The sequence below is a fragment of the Ambystoma mexicanum genome, chromosome 1q (genome assembly GCF_040938575.1).
Source record: "Ambystoma mexicanum isolate Mex_15411 chromosome 1q, UKY_AmexF1_1, whole genome shotgun sequence".
In the NCBI taxonomy this organism is placed as follows: Eukaryota; Metazoa; Chordata; class Amphibia; order Caudata; family Ambystomatidae; genus Ambystoma; species Ambystoma mexicanum.
This window is the reverse complement of record NC_090922.1, coordinates 551,804,998-551,825,798: the sequence shown is the minus strand read 5'-3', so window position 1 is coordinate 551,825,798 and position 20,801 is coordinate 551,804,998. Positions and strand designations below refer to the sequence as shown.

Sequence of the window (20,801 nt, the reverse complement as noted above, 5' to 3'; positions counted from 1 at the left end):
CCTGTTCTGTCAATTCTATATAGTAGGTTTCTTTGCACTGCCACTGCCTTTGCTCTATCCATTCTGCATTTTGGGTTAGCTTGCACTACCAATGCCCTTGGTTTATCCATTCTATAGGTTAGCTAGCAGTGTCACTGCCCTTGCTCTATTCAATCTGTATTTTAGATTAGCTTTCACTGCCACTGCCTTTGCTGTATGCATTCTGTATTGTGGGTTAGCTTGCGCTGCAAATGCAGTTGGTTAAACCATTCTATATTTTAGGTTAGCTTGCACTGCCTCTGCCATTGGTCTATCCATTCTTTATTTTAGGTTAGCTTGCAGTGCTGCTGCTTTTGCTCAAAGGATTCAATTTTATTATTGTTAGCGTGCACTGCCAATGCAATTGCATTCTCCATTCTGTAAATTAGGTTAGCAGGCACTGCCACTGCCTTTGGTCTATCCATACTGCATTGTACGTTATTGTACACTGTCCTTGCCCTATCAATTCTGTATTTTAGGTTATCAGTCTGGCTCTGCCTTTGCCCTCTCCATTCTGTATTTTACTTTAGCTTGCACTGCCAGTGCCCTTGCTCTCTCAATTATGTATTTTAGGTTAGCTTTCACGGCCACTGTCTTTGCTTTCTCCATTCTGCATTTTAGGTTATTGTGTACTGTCTCTGTCTTTTTTCTCTCCATTCTGTATTTTAGGTTAGATTGCACTGCCACTGCCCTAGGTCTATGTATTCTGGATTTTAGGGTAGCTTGCACTGCCACTGTCCTTGCTCTATCGATTCTGTATTTTATGTTAGCTCGCACTGCCAATGCTCGTGCTCTCTCCATTCAGTATTTTAGTTTAGCTTGCACTGCCACTACCTTTTTTCTATCCATTCAGTATTTTTGGTTAGCTTGCACTGCCATTGCTCTTGCTCGCTCCATTCTGTTTCTAAGGTTAGCACGCACTGCCACTGTCTTTGGGCAATCCATTCTGTATTTTAGGTTAGCTTGCAATGCCACTGCCCTGGGTCTATCCATTCTGTATTATATGTTATCGTGCTCTGCCTTTGCCCTATCCATTCTGTTGTTTAGGTTATCTTGTCTGACTCTGCCTTTAATCCCTCCATTCTTTATTTTAGGTTAGCTTTCACCACCACTGCCTTTGCTATATCCATTCTGTATTTTAGGGCACCATGTACAGTCTCTGCTGTTGCTCTCTCCAGTCTTTATTTTAGGTTAGCTTGCACTGCCACTGCCCTTGCTCTCTCATTTTCTGTATTTTAGGTTAGATTGCACTGCCAATTCACTTGGTTAATCCATGCTATATTTTAGCTTAGCTTCCAATGTCACTGCCCTTGCTCTTTCCTTTCTGTGTTTTAGGTTAGCTTGCATTGCCACTGCCCTTGGTCTATTCATTCTCTGTTGTAGGTTAGCATGTACTGCCACTGCCCTTGCTTTCTCCTTAAAGTATATTAGGTTAGCTAGCACTGCCACCACCCTTGGTATATCCATTATGTATTTAAGGTTTGCTTGCCCTGCCACTGCACTTTCTCTGTCCATTATATATTTTCGATGATCTTGCATTGCCACTGTCCTTGGTCTATACATTCTATGTTAGGTTAGCTTGCACTGCCACTGACCTTGCTCTATCTATCTTGTATTTTATGTTAGCTTTCATTGTCACTGCCACTGCCCTAGGTCTATGCATTCTGTATTTTAGGGTAGCTTGCACTGCCACTGATGTTGCTCTATACATTCGGTATGTTAGGTTAGCTTGCACTGCCACTGCCTTTAGTCTATCCATTGTGTATTTCAGGTTATCTTCAACTGTCCTTGCTCCATCTCTTCTGCAGTTTAGGTTAGCTTGCATTATCTCTGTCTCTTCGCTCTTCATTCTGTATTTTAGAGTATATTACATTGCCACTGCCCTTACTCTCTCCATTCTTTATTTTGGGTTAGCTTGCACTGCTACTGCCCTTGCTCTAGTCATTCTGTATTGTAGGTTAGCTTGCACTGCCACTGCCCTAGGTCTATGCATTCTGGATTTTAGGGTAGCTCGCACTGCCACTGCTGTTGCTCTATACATTTGGTATTTTAGGTTAGCTTGCACTGCCACTGCCTTTAGTCTATCCATTGTGTATTTTAGGTTACCTTCAACTGTCCTTGCTCTCTCCATTCTGTATTTTAGACTTAGCTTGCACTGCCACTGCCTTTTCTCTGTTTTATCCATTCAGTATTTTGGGTTAGCTTGCACTGCCACTGCCCTTGCAGCTCCATTCTGTATCTAAGGTTAGCATGCACTGCCACTGCCAGTGGTCTATGCATTCTGTATTTTAGGTTAGCTTGCAATGCCACTGCCCTTGGTCTCTCCATTCTGCATTGTATGTTATCATGCTCTGCCCTTGCCTTAACCATTCTTGATTTTAGGTTATCATTTCTGACTCTGACTCTGCCTTTGCTCTCTCCATTCTGTATTTTAGGTTAGCTTGTACTACCAGTGCCCTTGCTCTCTCCGTTCTGTATTTTAGGTTAGCTATCACCGCCACTGCCTTTGCTCTCTCCATTCTGTATTTTAGGTTATTGTGTACAGTCTCTGCCGTTGCTCTCTCCAGTCTGTGTTTTAGGTTAGCTTGCACTGCCACTGCCCTTGCTCTCTGCTTTCTTTGTTTTAGGTTAGAATGCACTGCCAATTCACTTGGGTAATCCCTTATATATTTTAGCTTAGCTTGCACTGCCACTGCCTTTAGTCTATCTATTGTGTATTTTAGGTTATCTTCAACTGTCGTTGCTCTATCTGTTCTATATTTTAGGTTAGCTTGCATTATCTCTGCCTTTTCGCTCTTCATTCTGTATTTTAGAGTATATTGCACTGCCACTGCCCTTGATCTATCCATTCTGCATTTTAGGTTAGCGTGCACCTCCACTCCTCGTGCTCTCTCCATTCTGTATTTTAGGTTAGCTTGCACTGCCACTGCCTTTTCTCTATCCATCCTGTCAATCTAGAAAAATGGATACCTCTCATGATTGGCAGCAAACGTATTTTGGTGGCCGTGGGCCAACTGTCTCATGTACGATACGGTACCAATACAGGTTTCTGAGTTTACCAATGAACGGCCATTTTGATGTAACAAGGATCGCCATTTTGTTCTCTAACAAATTGCTCATTGCTTTCTGTTCAAATTGCTTCGCAACCCATTTTCTGGTTACATTGCTCGACTGTTAATATTGTTGTCTGAACGTGAAAGGACAAGGCCGCAGGGCCGCAAGGCTAATAAGAGTTTGTTGAAACACAACGTAGGCAGCGCCAGGAAGGAACGCCCAGCTCCCTCCCGAATGTAGCCTTGAAGCAGGGCCGCAGGGCATTTAATCATTTCACAGCTGCCAGCCAGTCTCGTTATATGGTAGAATATGTTCGAATAAAACAGCTAAAGGCTTGAATTATGCTCCTCTTACGGCCCCCCTTTACCGAGCCCTGTAGAGCGTGTCGACTCCCAGGACACGAATAGCAACTCATAGATAGCAAGGTCTGGAATGTGACTCTTCCCCCGTATGTAGCTCGCTTCCAAGAACAGAAGCACTGTGTTCTGTTCAACAACTAAAAGATGCCTCCGCACTTGCAAAATTGCATATTGTTACTAGAATAGATATTTGAAGGTGTCATAATTGTCGAAAGTGTCCATCATCACACCGAGTTCAAAGAAACCCAATAAAGGGGGGTGTTAAACATGTCATAGCTGATTGTATGATATGCATTTTGTATATATGTAACTGATGTACGTAATTCACTCTCTTGCATCCCTCGAGGTCTAGAGATACATGCCATGGGGCATGAGACCAAGTTGGCCAACTGAGACTATTTGCTTTGCAATAAACCCTAGCTTTGGGAATACAACCTTGTGTCTGGCGTATCTATCGTGTGTGGTGACTCGCCTACTAGAGTGTTGGGAGCAGACCCAACGTGGTGAAGAGTGTCTTGTTTGGTTGACATGCTTATAATGGTTTGTGATTGGAAGTGGATAGCAGTGCTAAACACAGCAATATGTTTCTGCATTACGGTAAGTGGAACACACGTCCTTGCCTCGCTGCTTTGTGGTGCAGTGTTGGGTGGAAGTGCTGGTGCATATGTCGTCTTTGTGATTTCTGGCACATGCCTACATGGTCGCCTGCATGTCACTGTTATGTTTTGAGTGTGGCCAAGGCCTAGACTGTTGGGTGCTTGGCTAAAGGCGGTAGGCCGTAGGCCATGCACCCAACAGCCTAGGCCTTAATCACAGCCACCACAACATAATGCAGCATTGCAGTTGTCACTCTGCATGCATCTGAAGTTGGTGAGTAGCACACATTGGTTGCGGAGGACATTGTACACTTGTAAGAACAGCAGAAGTGAGCTCCTATGTGTACATTAGCATATGGTGTTCATCATTGCCCCTGTTGCACAATAGGGAGCCACATGTCACCATTTGCTTTTGAAATGGTTAGGCCCTTATAAGACCCTTGCTTGAGAAAGTGTTAGATCACATTGCCACATGAAAGGAAGTCATCAGCATCAGAAGGTTGCAATATGGACAATGTACACAGCCACTCACATACCGTTCAGCACAGGCAACACACCGGCATGGAGCATTGCATGTAAAGATGTGCCCAAGGTGAAAGTTGGCAGGCACAATTGCAGATGGGGAGTGCATTACACATGACATGAGAAGTAAAACATGGATTGTAATAGGGTATGCCATGTATGGTGAGGCCCTAGCAGTCAGTGATGGTAGAGCAATGGCAGAGGGGGAGTACAATGAAGACCACATGAAACATGAAACGTACACTGCAGTACGGTGTGTTACATGTGCTAAGCCCGTAGCCCCTTCGATAAATGGGGGGCCACGTTGCACCGCCAAATATGTGCGCTGGGGTGAAGTAGGTTTCACATTGTTGCCTTCGCTGTGCGGTTTGTGATCATTGCATACAATGTTGCTTTCATGGTTGTGGGGATTGTTTGCAATTCTTACACTGTGTAGTATATGTTTGAATGTGATGGAGTGACAACTCCTCTAGTGTGTCCTGTGGGTGCAGTGGTGAATTAGTGGATGCTTAGAAGTGGCTAGGGGTTTCCTGCATGTACCTGGCCACTTGATCACCTGCATGACTCTGTTATGTTGTGATGGGTGTGGCTAAGGCCTACACTGTTGGGTGTATGACAAAAGCCCAATGGCCCTAGGCCAGGCACCGAAGAGCCTAGGCCTGCAGCATAGCATGCCACTTTAACGCAGACATGCAGTTTTAAGTATGCAAGTCTCTAATGGTGGTGACATTCAAAAAATGGTTTTAAAGGACCTTGTAGACGAGGTAGAACAGCTCAAGTGACCTGATATGCGCCCAGTACCATGTGGTATACATTATGCCACCATCTTGGCCATTAGGGAGGCACATGGCGCTGTTTGCATTTGGCATGAGTTGCCCTTTGCACCACCCATCCTATGGTACGTTTGTGGATTGTGGTATGTGGCAAATGTTCCCCTTCCTGAGGCCATTACGTTGTTCTGGGTGTGGGTAAGGCCTAGACTATTGGGTACCGTTGGCCATGCATCCAAGAGCCTATCCCTTGACGACAGCCAACACACCATACTGCAGCCATGCAGAGTTGGCTCTGCATCTCTCTGAGGATGGTGACCTTTGAATTATGGGTGCAGAGAGCATTTTGCACTTGTGTAACAACCGAAGTGGGGTGCTATGCAGTGACAAACACATGGTGTAGGTCATTGCACGTGTTGCACATTAGGGAGCCATATGTTAGCATTTCCGTTTGCTATGGGATGGCATTTATAAGACCCTTGCATGAGGAAGTGTTTTAACATATTGCACATAGCGTTCAGCACAGCCAACCCAAAGTCATGAAGCCATGCATGCAAAGATGTGACCAGGCTGAAAGGTGTCAGGCGCAATTGCAGATGGGGAATGCATTACACATGACATGAGGAGTACAACGTGGGGTGCACTAGGGCATGCTCTGTGTTGCCAGGGCATAGCATCTTGGATGCATGGCTGGAAGCCTTACACAAACAGCTATGTGGGTTGCTTAAAACTACTCCTCAGATAGTTGCGTTTCTTGTGTGGTTTGTGAGTTGTGCATGCATTGTTCATTACAAGGGTGTGCTCATTGTACGCACGTGTGTACATTTTCCAGTGAAGGGCAGAAGCTTATGGAGTGAACAGTTCTGCAGTTTGTCCACTGAGTGCTGTGATCAGAAACTGTGTGTTTACCAGTGCATAGGGTTCAACTGCATAGTGTATGTGCTTGAGTAGTGTGCATTGCGCAGATTACTAACTACTGTACTGCACTTTGAAGTATTTTATTATAGGAGTTGGTGGAGTGCTGGGAGGAAAAAACTATGGCTCCCTGCAGTTGCTGGGTGCCGCTCTGGGTGAATGTGGACGCTGAAAGTGTGCATCAGTTTGGAGAGCTGTTACCTGGAGGTGCTTTCACATGACAAAAGACCTGTACCGTGAGTGTGTAAAGGCACGTCTGTACTGCAGTGCACAAATGATAGTGTTTGATGCAGAGGTCTTGGATGTGAATTTTAAATGCGTGTGTGACTATTGAATACTGCCTAATGCAGGAGTGTTGCATATACAAAAGTGGAAATGGAATAAGGAGGGCCTGTGCTTTACTGGGGTTTGGCCCGCGCTGTAGCTGGGAAAGCGCACGTGCTACAATCTGCCCTTCTGAGCATTGTGCCTTTGCAAATGGAACTGTAGGGATTCTCCAATCAGCTGTCGAGGGTGTGGTTCACAGGAAGGGGCAGTTATATATTTCCCCAAACCTCGATGCAGTGAGGTTGACAGAAATGGACAGTGCTCATTGTGGGTGATACCTTTGTGCAAGATCTGCACAGGTATGCTGTGCAAATAGGCTTTGATACTGACTTTCAGTTGGAAGGAGTGCAGGCTTTTTGGGGCACAGTGTATGAGTGGGGTTTTAGTGCCATGGTTCTCCTTTGTACATGTGTGGCCTCTGTCGGCAGTGCGGATGTTGTGGTCGGGCATTATGCAGTACTACATCTGGGGTCCATGTCATGCTCATGTTTGCTCCATCACCTCAAGAAGTTGATGACAGCGCTGATGCAGATTTTTCCCACTGCCAAGGTGATTTTCTCCTCCATACCACCAAGAGGTGCATGGGACCATGCCGGTGTAATTTGCCCACAGCCAGAGGTCAGGAGGTGTTTCATAAACAGAAGCATGTGTGACTTTATTGCAGTGCTGGGATGTTCTGCATTGACTATGACAGCATTAACGAGCAAGATTTGCAGTGGTTCCAAGGAAATTGCATTTTTTTACCTCCATTGGGAATGCTGTTTTGTTTGCCACTCTGCGCGCAGCTTTGCAGACAATCCTGTAGAACTGTAAGAGAAGCATTGACATTCAGTCCATTCAAATGTGAAGAGAAGCAAACAGAAACTCATCGAAAGAGATAAAACAAAAATTGTATGCAAGGACATACATAACAAAAACAGGACAAAAAAATTAAAACATTTTAAAAAACTTTTGTTTTCTGAGACAGTACTACAGACCCAAACCCCTACCCCTTTGTACATTTACCCCCTCAGCCCTCACTACCCCCTCCCTCCCTAGCACGATACCTCAGCAGAATACACTGTACTTTCACACTTACAAGTGCAACATCCAGCCATTTTCTGGATGGGAGCCATGCAAAGGAAATTGTGGAGCGAAAGACACTGCTCTATAAGGTTGGTGGGTCTGGTGTGTACGCAAACACTGTGCCAGAAGGTCTCTTTGCACCAAGAAGTGCAACAGGCTATGGTGGAAGTGTGCAAGGTAAGGGGCAGGCATCCTGGTTGTATACATGATCTGTATGTATTTATTTTCAGTTAGTAACATGCAAGCTGTGCTGCATGTGCACAATATTTTTTGAAAAGTGTACAGTAAGTGGGGTACATCAGTAAACAAAAACAACTTTGCAGTGTACACGGTAAGTGGCAGGCATCCTACTGTTGTGCTTGCATTGTGTGTATGATATCATATGATGTGCAATTGTATGCTATGGCATTCGTAATGCACCTACACACACATCTAGCAAAGAGCAACAAGGCAATGGAGGGGAAACAGAGGGGAGAGCGAGACAACAACCCTACTAGACCAGGTGTGATTTAGATCGCCCAAGTGCATGGGTGGGGGGAGGAGAAGGTACAGTACATGGGAAGAAGAACAAATGACAATAAGAAAAAATAAGGGCCAATTGTGCCAAGTGCATGGATAAGTGCACGCAACAGGTGGTGGATGCACTGTTAGACATACAGAACACAGTTCTCAAGTGCAGGGTTTGCTAGAAAGCCAGTGTAGGGGTTTGCCTGGCTGGGGGAGGTGACATGAACCTGACATCACAGAGTCGCCAGGTAAGTAGTTCAGAATCAGTTTACGTCAGGCAGTTAGCCGGGGAGAGGAGCAAAAACAGCAGACATTAAGAGAAAGTCTTTGAGGTGCTTCCTGAACCGGCAACGGTTCCCCTGAAGTGTCAGGGAGCCAGGGTGGTTGTTGCAGAGGGAGGCCGCAGGCGAAAAGGCACAACTACAATCAACTGTTTTTTTGCAGAAGCGCCTGACCCTGAGGGAGTTGGAGGCGGATGAGGGAAGAGCTTGCGTGCACAAATATAATGGGAGTTAGAGTTGAAGGTATTGAGATCCCAGGGGCCAGAATGCTTTCCGCATAATGCAGTCTTCTCACTTTATTCCTCGCATCCACTGGGAGCTATTGGTGACATTTCAGTGCAGGAGAGATACCATCCCAAGTCACACACTCCTCTTCTGGATGCGTTCCAGAGGGCAGAGAGTAGAAGGGGGCAGATTCAAAAAGAGCCTGTTGCAATAGTGCAACGTAGACAGAAGTACAGCTCTGCAGATAGTGATCTTTTGGAAAGTTGATTTCACTTGGTACCATACATTCAAAGCTGCTACTGGTGGCAGTTTTTATGATTTATGTAAGAGGAGGGTTAGTGGGCAAAACATTTTGTTGCATTGTCCGAAGGAAAACAGAGTTCCTGTTTCTATATTACACTGTATGATATGGCTAAATGAGAACGTTGCAAGCACATATAACTGAACAGCCACTTCATGGTAGGGGATGGGAAAAATCTCAGTATGCTTTTAAAGAACGCAATGCTGCTCAGTGGCAGATACTGTGTGCAGAGGCACTTATAACACAGTCATACAGATAGTGCAGAAAAAGTTTGTGTCCCTTCATTTTGTGGTGATGGGTGCGCAAGTGGATGAATTTGGATGCAAAAATCTTTCAATCTTTTACTGAACTTTCTACTGGACGTGCTGTCCAGTTACAGCACACTAACAGGATGAATTTGTAAGGTACCTATGAAGTGTTGTGCAGAACTGACAGTGTTAAATGGTAACGTCTTGGATGGCATTGGTGGAACCGTGTGTGCCCATTTACCCATACCCAATGAGGTTGTGCTGGACTAAAGGTAATGGAAAGGGAAGAAGTTCTGCTCCTGCTTTACTGGGGTGCGGTCCTCGTGGTACTTTGGGAACTGCATGTGCCACAATCTACGCTTCTTACCTTATTGGCCAATGGACATGGGACTTTCGGGATTATCCAATCAGGTACTGTGGGTGTGGTTCACAGGAAGGGCCGGTCAAACTGATGTATATTACACTCTGCGTAGTGAAGTTGGATGGCATGATGAAACACATTGTGTTGTCTGTAGGTGATGCCTTTCTACTAGATCTGCACAAGTATACAATGGAAAGAAACTTTGATGACAATTTCGGGCTGGAAGGAGTAGTCACATTGTGGAACGGTGTCTACGAGCGCAGTTTCGCCGACATGCATGCACTTTGCAAAGACCTAGCTACTTTTACTAGAGCCGATGTTATCGTCATCCACTACGGCGGCATGCATATGGATTACATGTCTTGTTTAGGCTTGTTCCATCGACTAAAGAGGTTGCTAAATCTAGTAAAGAGGCTTTTTCCCACTGCCAAGGTGTTTTTATAATCCATAACACCACAAAGAGTGTGGAACAATGGTCCTGGAAGTTGTTCCGATCCAGAGGCAGTAAGGTGTCTCATCAACATAAGCATGTATACTTTTTTGTCCGCTGCTGGGATGTTCTTCTGCAACAATGTCTTCATTAGTTGTGGAAATGCTGAATTTTTCCAAGCAAATGGCATTTCTTTGTCGCCCATTGGTATTGCTGTTTTGTTTGCCCGTCTACAAGATGTGGTGAAGGGTTTACTGAAACAATGTCTGCACAAGAAAACACAAAATCAAATAAAAAGAGAAAAAAAGGTGTTTCTCTAGAAGCATCTAAAAAAACTCCCCCTACCCTGGTTGCAAGTTATTCCCCAACACTCGCACACAGCACGAAAGCCACATCCAGGGATTTTCAGGATGGCGGCCTTGGATGTGGGACTGTGGAGCCAAAGGTATTGCGCAACAACATTTCTGGGCATGGTGTGTATGCAGAGGACTATTGTACAGAACTGATACTGTTACATGGAGAGCTCTTCAATGTCATTGGTGGAAGCATGTGGAACTTTTTAACAGTACGTAATGACAGCTTGCTGCAAAGAAGAAACTGGAAAGGGAAGAAGGAATGTTTCTGCTTCATTGGGACACGGCCCTTGCCGTCCTTGGGGAAACGCGCATGCACAGACTCTCCTTTGCCGCTAGCTACCCATAAGATAGGGACAATGGGGACTAGCGCAGCTGCGGGTGTGGGTCACAGCAAGGGCCGTTCATAATTTTCTCCATTACTGTGCGTACTCAACTGACTGACATGGTTCCTATTAGTTGAAGATGCACTGTAGCACAGCAGATTTGGTGCACCAGGGCAAACCTATGTGGCCTGCTACTGTTTTCTGAAAAGCTGCAAACAGATTGCACAGCACCTCTGGGGTGTGCCCTTTTGTAGGGTTGCTGTGGACAACTTTCACCCAGAAAGTAGGCCTACATTGTTCCCATACATACATAAATCTGCAACAGCACATTGTGGTGTGTTTGTAAGCATGTACTTTCTGAAAATCACTCTGTACATTGCTCAACCCTGCACTTTGCCAGTGTTTGAGGTTCTGGCCCCTATCCCCGAAATAAGGGCCACGCACAGCGTGGGTGCGGTCGCATGGTGACATCACTATTGTTCTACTTTGGGACAGCTGTCCGCTGGATGCGTTTTGGGCAGAATGCATTGTGCGCACGTGCATGGGTGTCCTATGCACACCGTTGCCTCTTCTCTACAGACTAAAAGTGCACCACATGTGCGCCGACCATTTTGGGAGACACTGCCGATTTATAGGGTACAGCAGGTGGGATGTTTATATGTATAGCTACCTGTAGGACGTGGGTGGATGCCCCAACCTAATAAACATTCCTTCGCATATGCTGCACAGTGGCGATGTTACCAGGACACAGATGAACAGATACACATGTTTGTACTTGCACTCTGCACAAACGTCTGCTCTCACACGCATTTTTAGGTTGTGCACAACATGCAGACACACAGAGCCCGCTGGCGGCGTACGGATGCCTCCATTGTCATTGTGGATAGGCTGGACAGCTGCGGTGTCCTTAGGACACCTACCTTTTCCTTACTTGCGGTAATTGCAATGACGACTGTGTGCTGGCGAGTCAGAACCCCATTTCAGGTAAAAAAGAATACCACACAAACACTCAGCAACATTCTCATTATTACTGTTTACTTGTACACATGCATACACCCCATTTGGAGAGGGAAGGGGTAGCACAAGTGGATACTTATTGTGGGGAAAAGGGGATTTGTGCAACTTGGTTGTGAGGTGAGGAAGAGATTGACGTATTACCATAACGTCTCCCATGAAATTGTTTGTGAGGGAATGGCGGGCTCCTACATGGAGAAGGAGTACACGTGCAGGTGTGCCAGAGCTGTTTCATTTTGTCCAAAATATATCCTTGTACGTAACTTTTAAAGCAGAACAATTGTTCACCAATTTCTCCACTTTGACTTCCACACAGTCCATTTCCCTATGCACAGAGTTTCTTTACTTTCCTATGCCCGTATGCTTCTGTGGAAGGGTTGCCACTTGTACTGCCTTGCTTTCCTTTCCAATATGTTCTCTTACCAAAAAGAGAATGCATTTGGTGTACATTCAGCAATATGTATTACATCATTTATGGTTCACAGCACTGTGCTTACCAATAGGGTTACTATAGAAAGTCATTGCGTCATGAGAGAAATGTTCATCCTGCCACTCTAAGGTGCTTGCCATTGCTGCATTACAAAAATACATGTTATGCTTCTGTACTATTGCATACTGTAGCACCTGTGCAATTATTAGACAAAGTTTGGGATCCTTACTACTTTGTAGTGACATTCAGGTCTTATCAATTTCTAGTCGTTACTCTGGGCATTTGTTCTTTGTTCCCCTTTACAGTAGCAGTGCAGTAAGATTGGTGGAGGCAGACATCACTTCTGTTGTTGATGCATTCGGTTTTGGTGCCCTCCCTATGCCTTTGTCCTGTTTGCTTCATGAGTACACACTTTGCAAACCTACTCTATTTTCCCTCGCCATTCTTGTACATGGTGCTGTTTGTCTATGTTCTTTGTGTTTGGTGATTGTTACCACTATGTAAGAGAGCACCTGCTTTCCTCAGCAGGTTGGAAGCCACACGATCTCCACAAACAGACTCATAGTCCACGACTGCTGTCTGCATTAACATGGTGCCAGCAGATGCACTATGTTGCACAGTTCTTCTTTACACAAGAAGGGTATCCTGCTAAAAACCAATTAAATTCAATGACAAAAAGCATTGTTAAAGGGACGTTATGGTTAAGTTGCACTAGTAAAAACCTATGCAATTCAATGGACAAACGTTATTACAGGGACGTTATGGTTACAGGTAAAACCGAAACCCCCCAGAAATTTGCCACTTATGGTAAGCTAAGCGACCATAAATCGCGCTACCACTGTGCACTGCAAGGACTAACACCCATGACATCAAAGATGACATCACAAATGTCATTCATGACATGAATGATGACAAATTTTCATAAACACCCTCCACAAGGGATTTTTATTGTAATGTTGGCAGAAAACAATCAGAAATCATTGGCAGAACTAACATGAGATACATCTTTCTTTAAGGAATGCATTGCTAAAAACACCATTGCATTACAGAGTTCTTTCCAGTACATGTGCCCAGTCATGTAGAAACTTTGCAATTGTCTACAACATGCATGATACTGGTGCAATATTCAAAATCTTCGGATGTTGGATTGTTCAATGATAAATGCTTTCTGCCGTGTGACACATGCAATAAGTAGCTGAGAATGCCTCTCTTACTACATTACTGTACTACTATACACAACACATAAAGAGACCACAAAGTATTACAAATGTGAGCATACATAGAGAAAGTAAGGTAAACAAAAAAGTAGGAGTACCACCAGAAAGTGTTCATACCCTCACAATGTATGTTCATGCACATACACATAACTGATTGCTGTGTTTCAGGCTTGCTTCTTCCCATATATATATATGTATCTTATGATGTGCCTCAACCCTAAGGAAAGTAGTCTCAGAACATATGAGAAGGGTAAGGTCAACAAATATAGCACCTTTCCCACTTTTAGTATATGACTCCCAGTGAAGAAAAGCACCTGCTGTACATATGTCACTGATTAAAAAAAGAGGGAGCCACACATGTGATGTCACCAGTCATGTCATAAATGACATTTGTGATGTCATCTTTGATGTCATGGGTTTTAGTCCTTGCAGTGCACAGTGGTAGCGTGAGTTCTGGTTGCTTAGCTTACCATAAGTGGCAAATTTCTGGGGGGTTCCGGTTTTACCTGTAACCATAACGTCCCTGTGACAACGTTTGTCCACTGAATTGCATAGGTTTTTTGCTAGTGCAATGTAACCTTAATGTCACTTTAACAACGTTTTTTGTCAGTGTATATATATATATTGAACAAAAAGGAGGAAAGATGAACCGCACTCCCGCGAGCCAGGCATAGGTTGCAAAACTCCAAAATTCTGGATGTAAACAAAAAAAGCACGCCATGTATATAATACGGATACCTTTAATGTTCAACAAGAAAAAATATACTTGTACACACAAACATGTGGTATAAAAATGCAACAAAACAGACTAACAGAGGCAGGACGCCATGGTATATATAAAGTATATTGGGAGGTTCACAAACATACCTTTGCCTCTGAGGCAGCCCTAGGACTTTGGCAGTCTCTCTGCCACGGCTTCTATGTGTGTCATTCTTCCTCTTGATGTTAATACACATATTTCAGCCCCTGCACATACCCATAATTGGTCCTTTCCATTTTGGCAAGTATAATTTAGGAGAGAAGTGAGATTTTTCTTTCCCATGACAGGTTCACCTATCTGGGAACATTTGGGTTTCGGTAACCCGAAAATTTTGAGGCCGATTCATGGAATAATTAGCGCGGCGCAAGTGGGCAAAAACGTGCGAATCGCAGTGGAATAGCGAAAATCGCAGTGCAATTGCGAAAATCGCACGAAAAGCAGCGCACGTCGATTCATGGAAGGCCGTGCGCGAGAAAACCAGCGGATGTGCGATAAAAAGTGCGCGGCGCACGTTGGCGCACAGGCCATCTAACAGCGTGCGCCAGGTCACTGCGAAAATCGCACAGGCCACAGCGAAAATCGCACATAGCGCGGCGCACGCAACAAAAGTAGGCGGAACACGGGCGTAACACTCGGAATGGGGAACAACTTGCCAAAACGTGGGCGTCACGGGGGAAGTACAGGGCACAAGTGCGCGGAACGCCCACACGCTCGCCTACAACACGTATTCATGGAATAGAATAGGGGAAAAAAGCACACGCACAAACCAGCGCACAGGCACAAACACGACCGCCACAAGAAAGCAGGCGGTAGCGTCTCTGCGGCTGTAAGAAATGTGCGCCAAAAGGTGCGCCAACAAATTGCACCTATATACTGCCATGATGAATGTCCCATACTGTTGCCCTCCAGGAAAAATGACGTGCAAAGGGGTACCCACAAACACGGACACCCGCTGACAAAAAATACGTGTGCGTGTATACCGGGGTGCGCGGGAAGTCTAACACGCGATTTCAGCAGGGTACGTGCATCACAGGGGTTCGCGTGAAGTTTCACACGCGATCGGGTCTGGGGGAGCGGGCTACGTGTATATCAGGGGTTCGCGTGAAGTTCCACACGCGAACAGCCTGGGCGCGTGTATTTCAGGGGTGCGCGGGAAGTTCCACACGCGAATAGCCTGGGCGCGTGTATTTCAGGGGTGCGGGGGAAGTTCCACACGCGAACAGCCTGGGCGCGTGTATTTCAGGGGTGCGCGGGAAGTTCCACACGCGAACAGCCTGGGCGCGTGTATTCCAGGGGTGCGCGGGAAGTTCCACACGCGAACAGCCTGGGCGCGTGTATTTCAGGGGTGCGCGGGAAGTTCCACACGCGAATAGCCTGGGCGCGTGTATTTCAGGGGTGCGCGGGAAGTTCCACACGCGAACAGCCTGGGCGCGTGTATTTCAGGGGTGCGGGGGAAGTTCCACACGCGAACAGCCTGGGCGCGTGTATTTCAGGGGTGCGGGGGAAGTTCCACACGCGAACAGCCTAGGCGCGTGTATTTCAGGGGTGCGGGGGAAGTTCCACACGCGAACAGCCTGGGCGCGTGTATTTCAGGGGTGCGCGGGAAGTTCCACACGCGAATAGCCTGGGCGCGTGTATTTCAGGGGTGCGGGGGAAGTTCCACACGCGAACAGCCTGGGCGCGTGTATTTCAGGGGTGCGCGGGAAGTTCCACACACGAATAGCCTAGGCGCGTGTATTTCAGGGGTTCGGGGGAAGTTCCACACGCGAACAGCCTGGGCGCGTGTATTCCAGGGGTGCGCGGGAAGTTCCACACGCGAATAGCCTGGGCGCGTGTATTTCAGGGGTGCGCGTGAATTTCCACATGTGATTTGACAGTGTGGGTCCTCCCAGGTGTACCCTGTACACCCTCCACGGCCCCTGCAGGCAGCCCACACCACAGGGGAATACCCTGCATCCCTGGTCATGTCCCGCAGGCAGCCCACCCACCATGGGCATGCCCCCCAGCAAAGGCACATGTCTCCTTGAACTAATGAACACCAACTCATGTCCGCTTGCACCCCCACCCCCCAGCACTGTGGGGCACCTGCCAGCAGGCCCCCACCCATGTCCAACTCATGTCCCCCACCCCCCCCCACCCCCCAGCACTGTGGGGCACCTGCCAGCAGGCCCCCACCCATGTCCAACTCATGTCTCCCACCACCCCCACCCCCCAGCACTGTGGGGCACCTGCCAGCAGGCCCCCACCCATGTCCAACTCATGTATCCCACCACCCCCACCCCCCAGCACTGTGGGGCACCTGCCAGCAGGCCCCCACCCATGTCCAACTCATGTCTCCCACCACCCCCACCCCCCAGCCACCAGGGTCACCCTCCACCAGGCCCCCACTCATGTCTACCACCACCTCCACCCCCCAGCCACCAGGGTCAGCCTCCACCAGGCCCCCACTCATGTCTCCCACCACCCCCACACCCCAGCAGTGCAGGGTCACCCTCCACCAGGCCCCCACTCATGTCTCCCACCACCCCCAAACCCCAGCCACCAGGGGCACCCTCCACCAGGCCCCCACTCATGTCACCCACCACCCCCACACCCCAGCAGTGCAGGGTCACCCTCCACCAGGCCCCCACTCATGTCACCCACCACCCCCACACCCCAGCAGTGCAGGGTCACCCTCCACCAGGCCCCCACTCATGTCACCCACCACCCCCACACCCCAGCAGTGCAGGGTCACCCTCCACCAGGCCCCCACTCATGTCTACCACCACCCCCACCCCCCAGCCACCAGGGTCACCCTCCACCAGGCCCCCACTCATGTCTCCCACCACCCCCACCCCCCAGCACTGTGGGGCACCTGCCAGCAGGCCCCCACCCATGTCCAACTCATGTCTCCCACCACCCCCACACCCCAGCACTGTGGGGCACCTGCCAGCAGGCCCCCACCCATGTCCAACTCATGTCTCCCACCACCCCCACCCCCCAGCACTGTGGGGCACCTGCCAGCAGGCCCCCACCCATGTCCAACTCATGTCTCCCACCACCCCCACCCCCCAGCACTGTGGGGCACCTGCCAGCAGGCCCCCACCCATGTCCAACTCATGTCTCCCACCACCCCCACCCCCCAGCCACCAGGGTCACCCTCCACCAGGCCCCCACTCATGTCTACCACCACCCCCACCCCCCAGCCACCAGGGTCAGCCTCCACCAGGCCCCCACTCATGTCTCCCACCACCCCCACACCCCAGCAGTGCAGGGTCACCCTCCACCAGGCCCCCACTCATGTCTCCCACCACCCCCAAACCCCAGCCACCAGGGGCACCCTCCACCAGGCCCCCACTCATGTCACCCACCACTCCCACACCCCAGCAGTGCAGGGTCACCCTCCACCAGGCCCCCACTCATGTCACCCACCACCCCCACACCCCAGCAGTGCAGGGTCACCCTCCACCAGGCCCCCACTCATGTCACCCACCACCCCCACACCCCAGCAGTGCAGGGTCACCCTCCACCAGGCCCCCACTCATGTCTACCACCACCCCCACCCCCCAGCCACCAGGGTCACCCTCCACCAGGCCCCCACTCATGTCTCCCACCACCCCCACCCCCCAGCACTGTGGGGCACCTGCCAGCAGGCCCCCACCCATGTCCAACTCATGTCTCCCACCACCCCCACCCCCCAGCACTGTGGGGCACCTGCCAGCAGGCCCCCACCCATGTCCAACTCATGTCTCCCACCACCCCCACCCCCCAGCACTGTGGGGCACCTGCCAGCAGGCCCCCACCCATGTCCAACTCATGTCTCCCACCACCCCCACCCCCCAGCACTGTGGGGCACCTGCCAGCAGGCCCCCACCCATGTCCAACTCATGTCTCCCACCACCCCCACCCCCCAGCCACCAGGGTCACCCTCCACCAGGCCCCCACTCATGTCTACCACCACCCCCACCCCCCAGCCACCAGGGTCAGCCTCCACCAGGCCCCCACTCATGTCTCCCACCACCCCCACACCCCAGCAGTGCAGGGTCACCCTCCACCAGGCCCCCACTCATGTCTCCCACCACCCCCAAACCCCAGCCACCAGGGGCACCCTCCACCAGGCCCCCACTCATGTCACCCACCACCCCCACACCCCAGCAGTGCAGGGTCACCCTCCACCAGGCCCCCACTCATGTCACCCACCACCCCCACACCCCAGCAGTGCAGGGTCACCCTCCACCAGGCCCCCACACATGTCACCCACCACCCCCACACCCCAGCAGTGCAGGGTCACCCTCCACCAGGCCCCCACTCATGTCTACCACCACCCCCACCCCCCAGCCACCAGGGTCACCCTCCACCAGGCCCCCACTCATGTCTCCCACCACCCCCACCCCCCAGCACTGTGGGGCACCTGCCAGCAGGCCCCCACCCATGTCCAACTCATGTCTCCCACCACCCCCCCCCCAGCACTGTGGGGCACCTGCCAGCAGGCCCCCACCCATGTCCAACTCATGTCTCCCACCACCCCCACCCCCCAGCCACCAGGGTCACCCTCCACCAGGCCCCCACTCATGTCTACCACCACCCCACCCCCCAGCCACCAGGGTCACCCTCCACCAGGCCCCCACTCATGTCTCCCACCACCCCCACCCCCCAGCACTGTGGGGCACCTGCCAGCAGGCCCCCACCCATGTCCAATCCATGCCCCCCTGCACCTGGGTCCCAACATTCCCCAATCATGTCCGTAATGCCCATCCTCCCCTGCCAAAAGGCCCAACCAACTATCACACCCACCCACATATCAAAGGCAATTACATGTCACACCCCCAATGTAAATAATGCAATTTAACACATGTCTGTCACACACAATGGCTGCAAGTGAATGACAAAACACCCAACATGACATGCCTGAAAGCAATGAGATGATACGACACATTGAAGATTAAAAAAATAATATGTATTGAACAGCAAATAAGAAAAAACACAAAGCAAATCAAACAAAACAAGATGAATGTCCAAGAAAAAATTCTGAAAAATTAAAATAAGCCAATTAAGAAGATCATCCTGGGTCCATGAGCCCTACCAAATTAAACCTAACTGACTACTAACTAAAAAGTGAACTATATACAAAAATGTGGTGCATTGTCCAATCGCAACCAAAAAAAAATCAAAAAAACAAAGGAAACCTAACCCTAACTATACAACTATATACAAAGGCAGCGGGCTATTCGGACGGCTCACTGGTTGTTGTCATGGGCCAGGGCATCATCGAACTCCTGGTCAATGGCTTGGAGGCGGGCATGTTCCCTGGCTCCGAGGTCCCGCAGGGATAACGCAGTGTCAAGCTCAAACTCCCTGCGAAGACCCTCGAGGCACTCAGCCCGCCTCAGCGCCCTCCGCATGGAGTCCTCCGCCCTGACCATCGTGAGCCGTTCCTCCTCTGCCCGCTGCCGCTCCGCACCTATCCGCTGGCACAACCTCTCCCACACGGAAGCCACTCCCATTCCAGGGTTCTCCTGCCCTCCGGCCGATGCCTGCACCCCTGATGTTGATGGCCCCGAGCCATGATGCCTCCCACGTTGAGCCTGCTGCTGCCTCCGACGCAACTGCCTGTGCCAGCACGACGGCATCCAGGCTGATGGAAACCACCGACGCCGTCATGCACGTGCCCTGCCCGATGATGCCGTCACATCCTCCATCTGCTGGGGTCCAGTTGCTCTGGTGTCCACCCCTGCTGGATCTCTGACTCCCGACTGTGGCAGGGATGGGATCCCCACCGAGCTGGCTGCATTGGTCGGGGCAGGTCCACAGGGGGCCCTGGTGGCATCTGGGCTGGAAGACGGCAAGGAGAACGACTGGTGGATAGCCTGCCCAGAGGAGGAGAGGGCCGCCACATTGGCCAACACATGCAGGAAACCCCCGAACATGGCCGATCCCAATTGGGCCACGTCGGCACGGTGCACTTCGTGATGACGTGCGTGCTCCTCCCGGGAAGCACGCATGGCATCACGAATCACAGCCGTGCGCATCGCGACCCCAATCAGGACCTTCTCCGCACGGCCAGGGGTTCCCACGTCCGCAGGTGGAGGGGAGTCAGGTGACATGGACATCCCCTCTACCTGCGGACAGGCCTGGGATGGGGCATCCCTGCTGGTGCATGGTGGTGCACTCACAGGGTCAGGGACAGCGACATGCACAGGCCCCTCCACGGTGACCTGTGCTGCCTCCTGCCCCTGGCCCTGGACTGCACCACTTGCACCAGCAGGGATGCCCCCACCAGGCCCCATGTGTGCCCCAGTTGCGGCCTCCTCCTCCTCTGTGCAAACCACCAACCTGGATGGCTCCTCACCGTCTCCCACCGTAGCAGGCCCCTGTGGGGGCTCGCCCACCCCTTCCGCTGCAGCCGTGGGGGCATCCCCGCCGCCTTGCTCCACAGCGCCGTCTCCGCCCTCTTCTTCACTAGCCGCTGCGTAGAGGGAGATAAAGAACACAAGCATCAGGGCACTGTACAATGGTCCCCTAGACAGGAAGCAATAGCAGATGAGCACCACTGTCAAAGTACACTTCCATCATGTCCCTCCACAACACATGGGTCAGTCCAGGCAAAACACACACAGTAACAGGCATGGTGCATGCCATGGACATTTCCATGCATGTCCAATGGACTCTTGAAACATTCAATGATATGTAACTCACATGCATCATGCCCATCACATGCACACATTTCACCTCAGTCACATCCA

At 50.0% G+C, this 20,801-nt stretch overlaps 1 protein-coding gene across 3 annotated transcripts in view; it reads left to right on the top strand.

The window, feature by feature from the left end:
• The window catches only part of LOC138531401 (carcinoembryonic antigen-related cell adhesion molecule 6-like), a 338,712-nt gene that overhangs the window by 10,945 nt on the left and 306,966 nt on the right, over window positions 1-20,801 (top strand). The gene's annotated exons all lie outside the window — the stretch shown is intronic.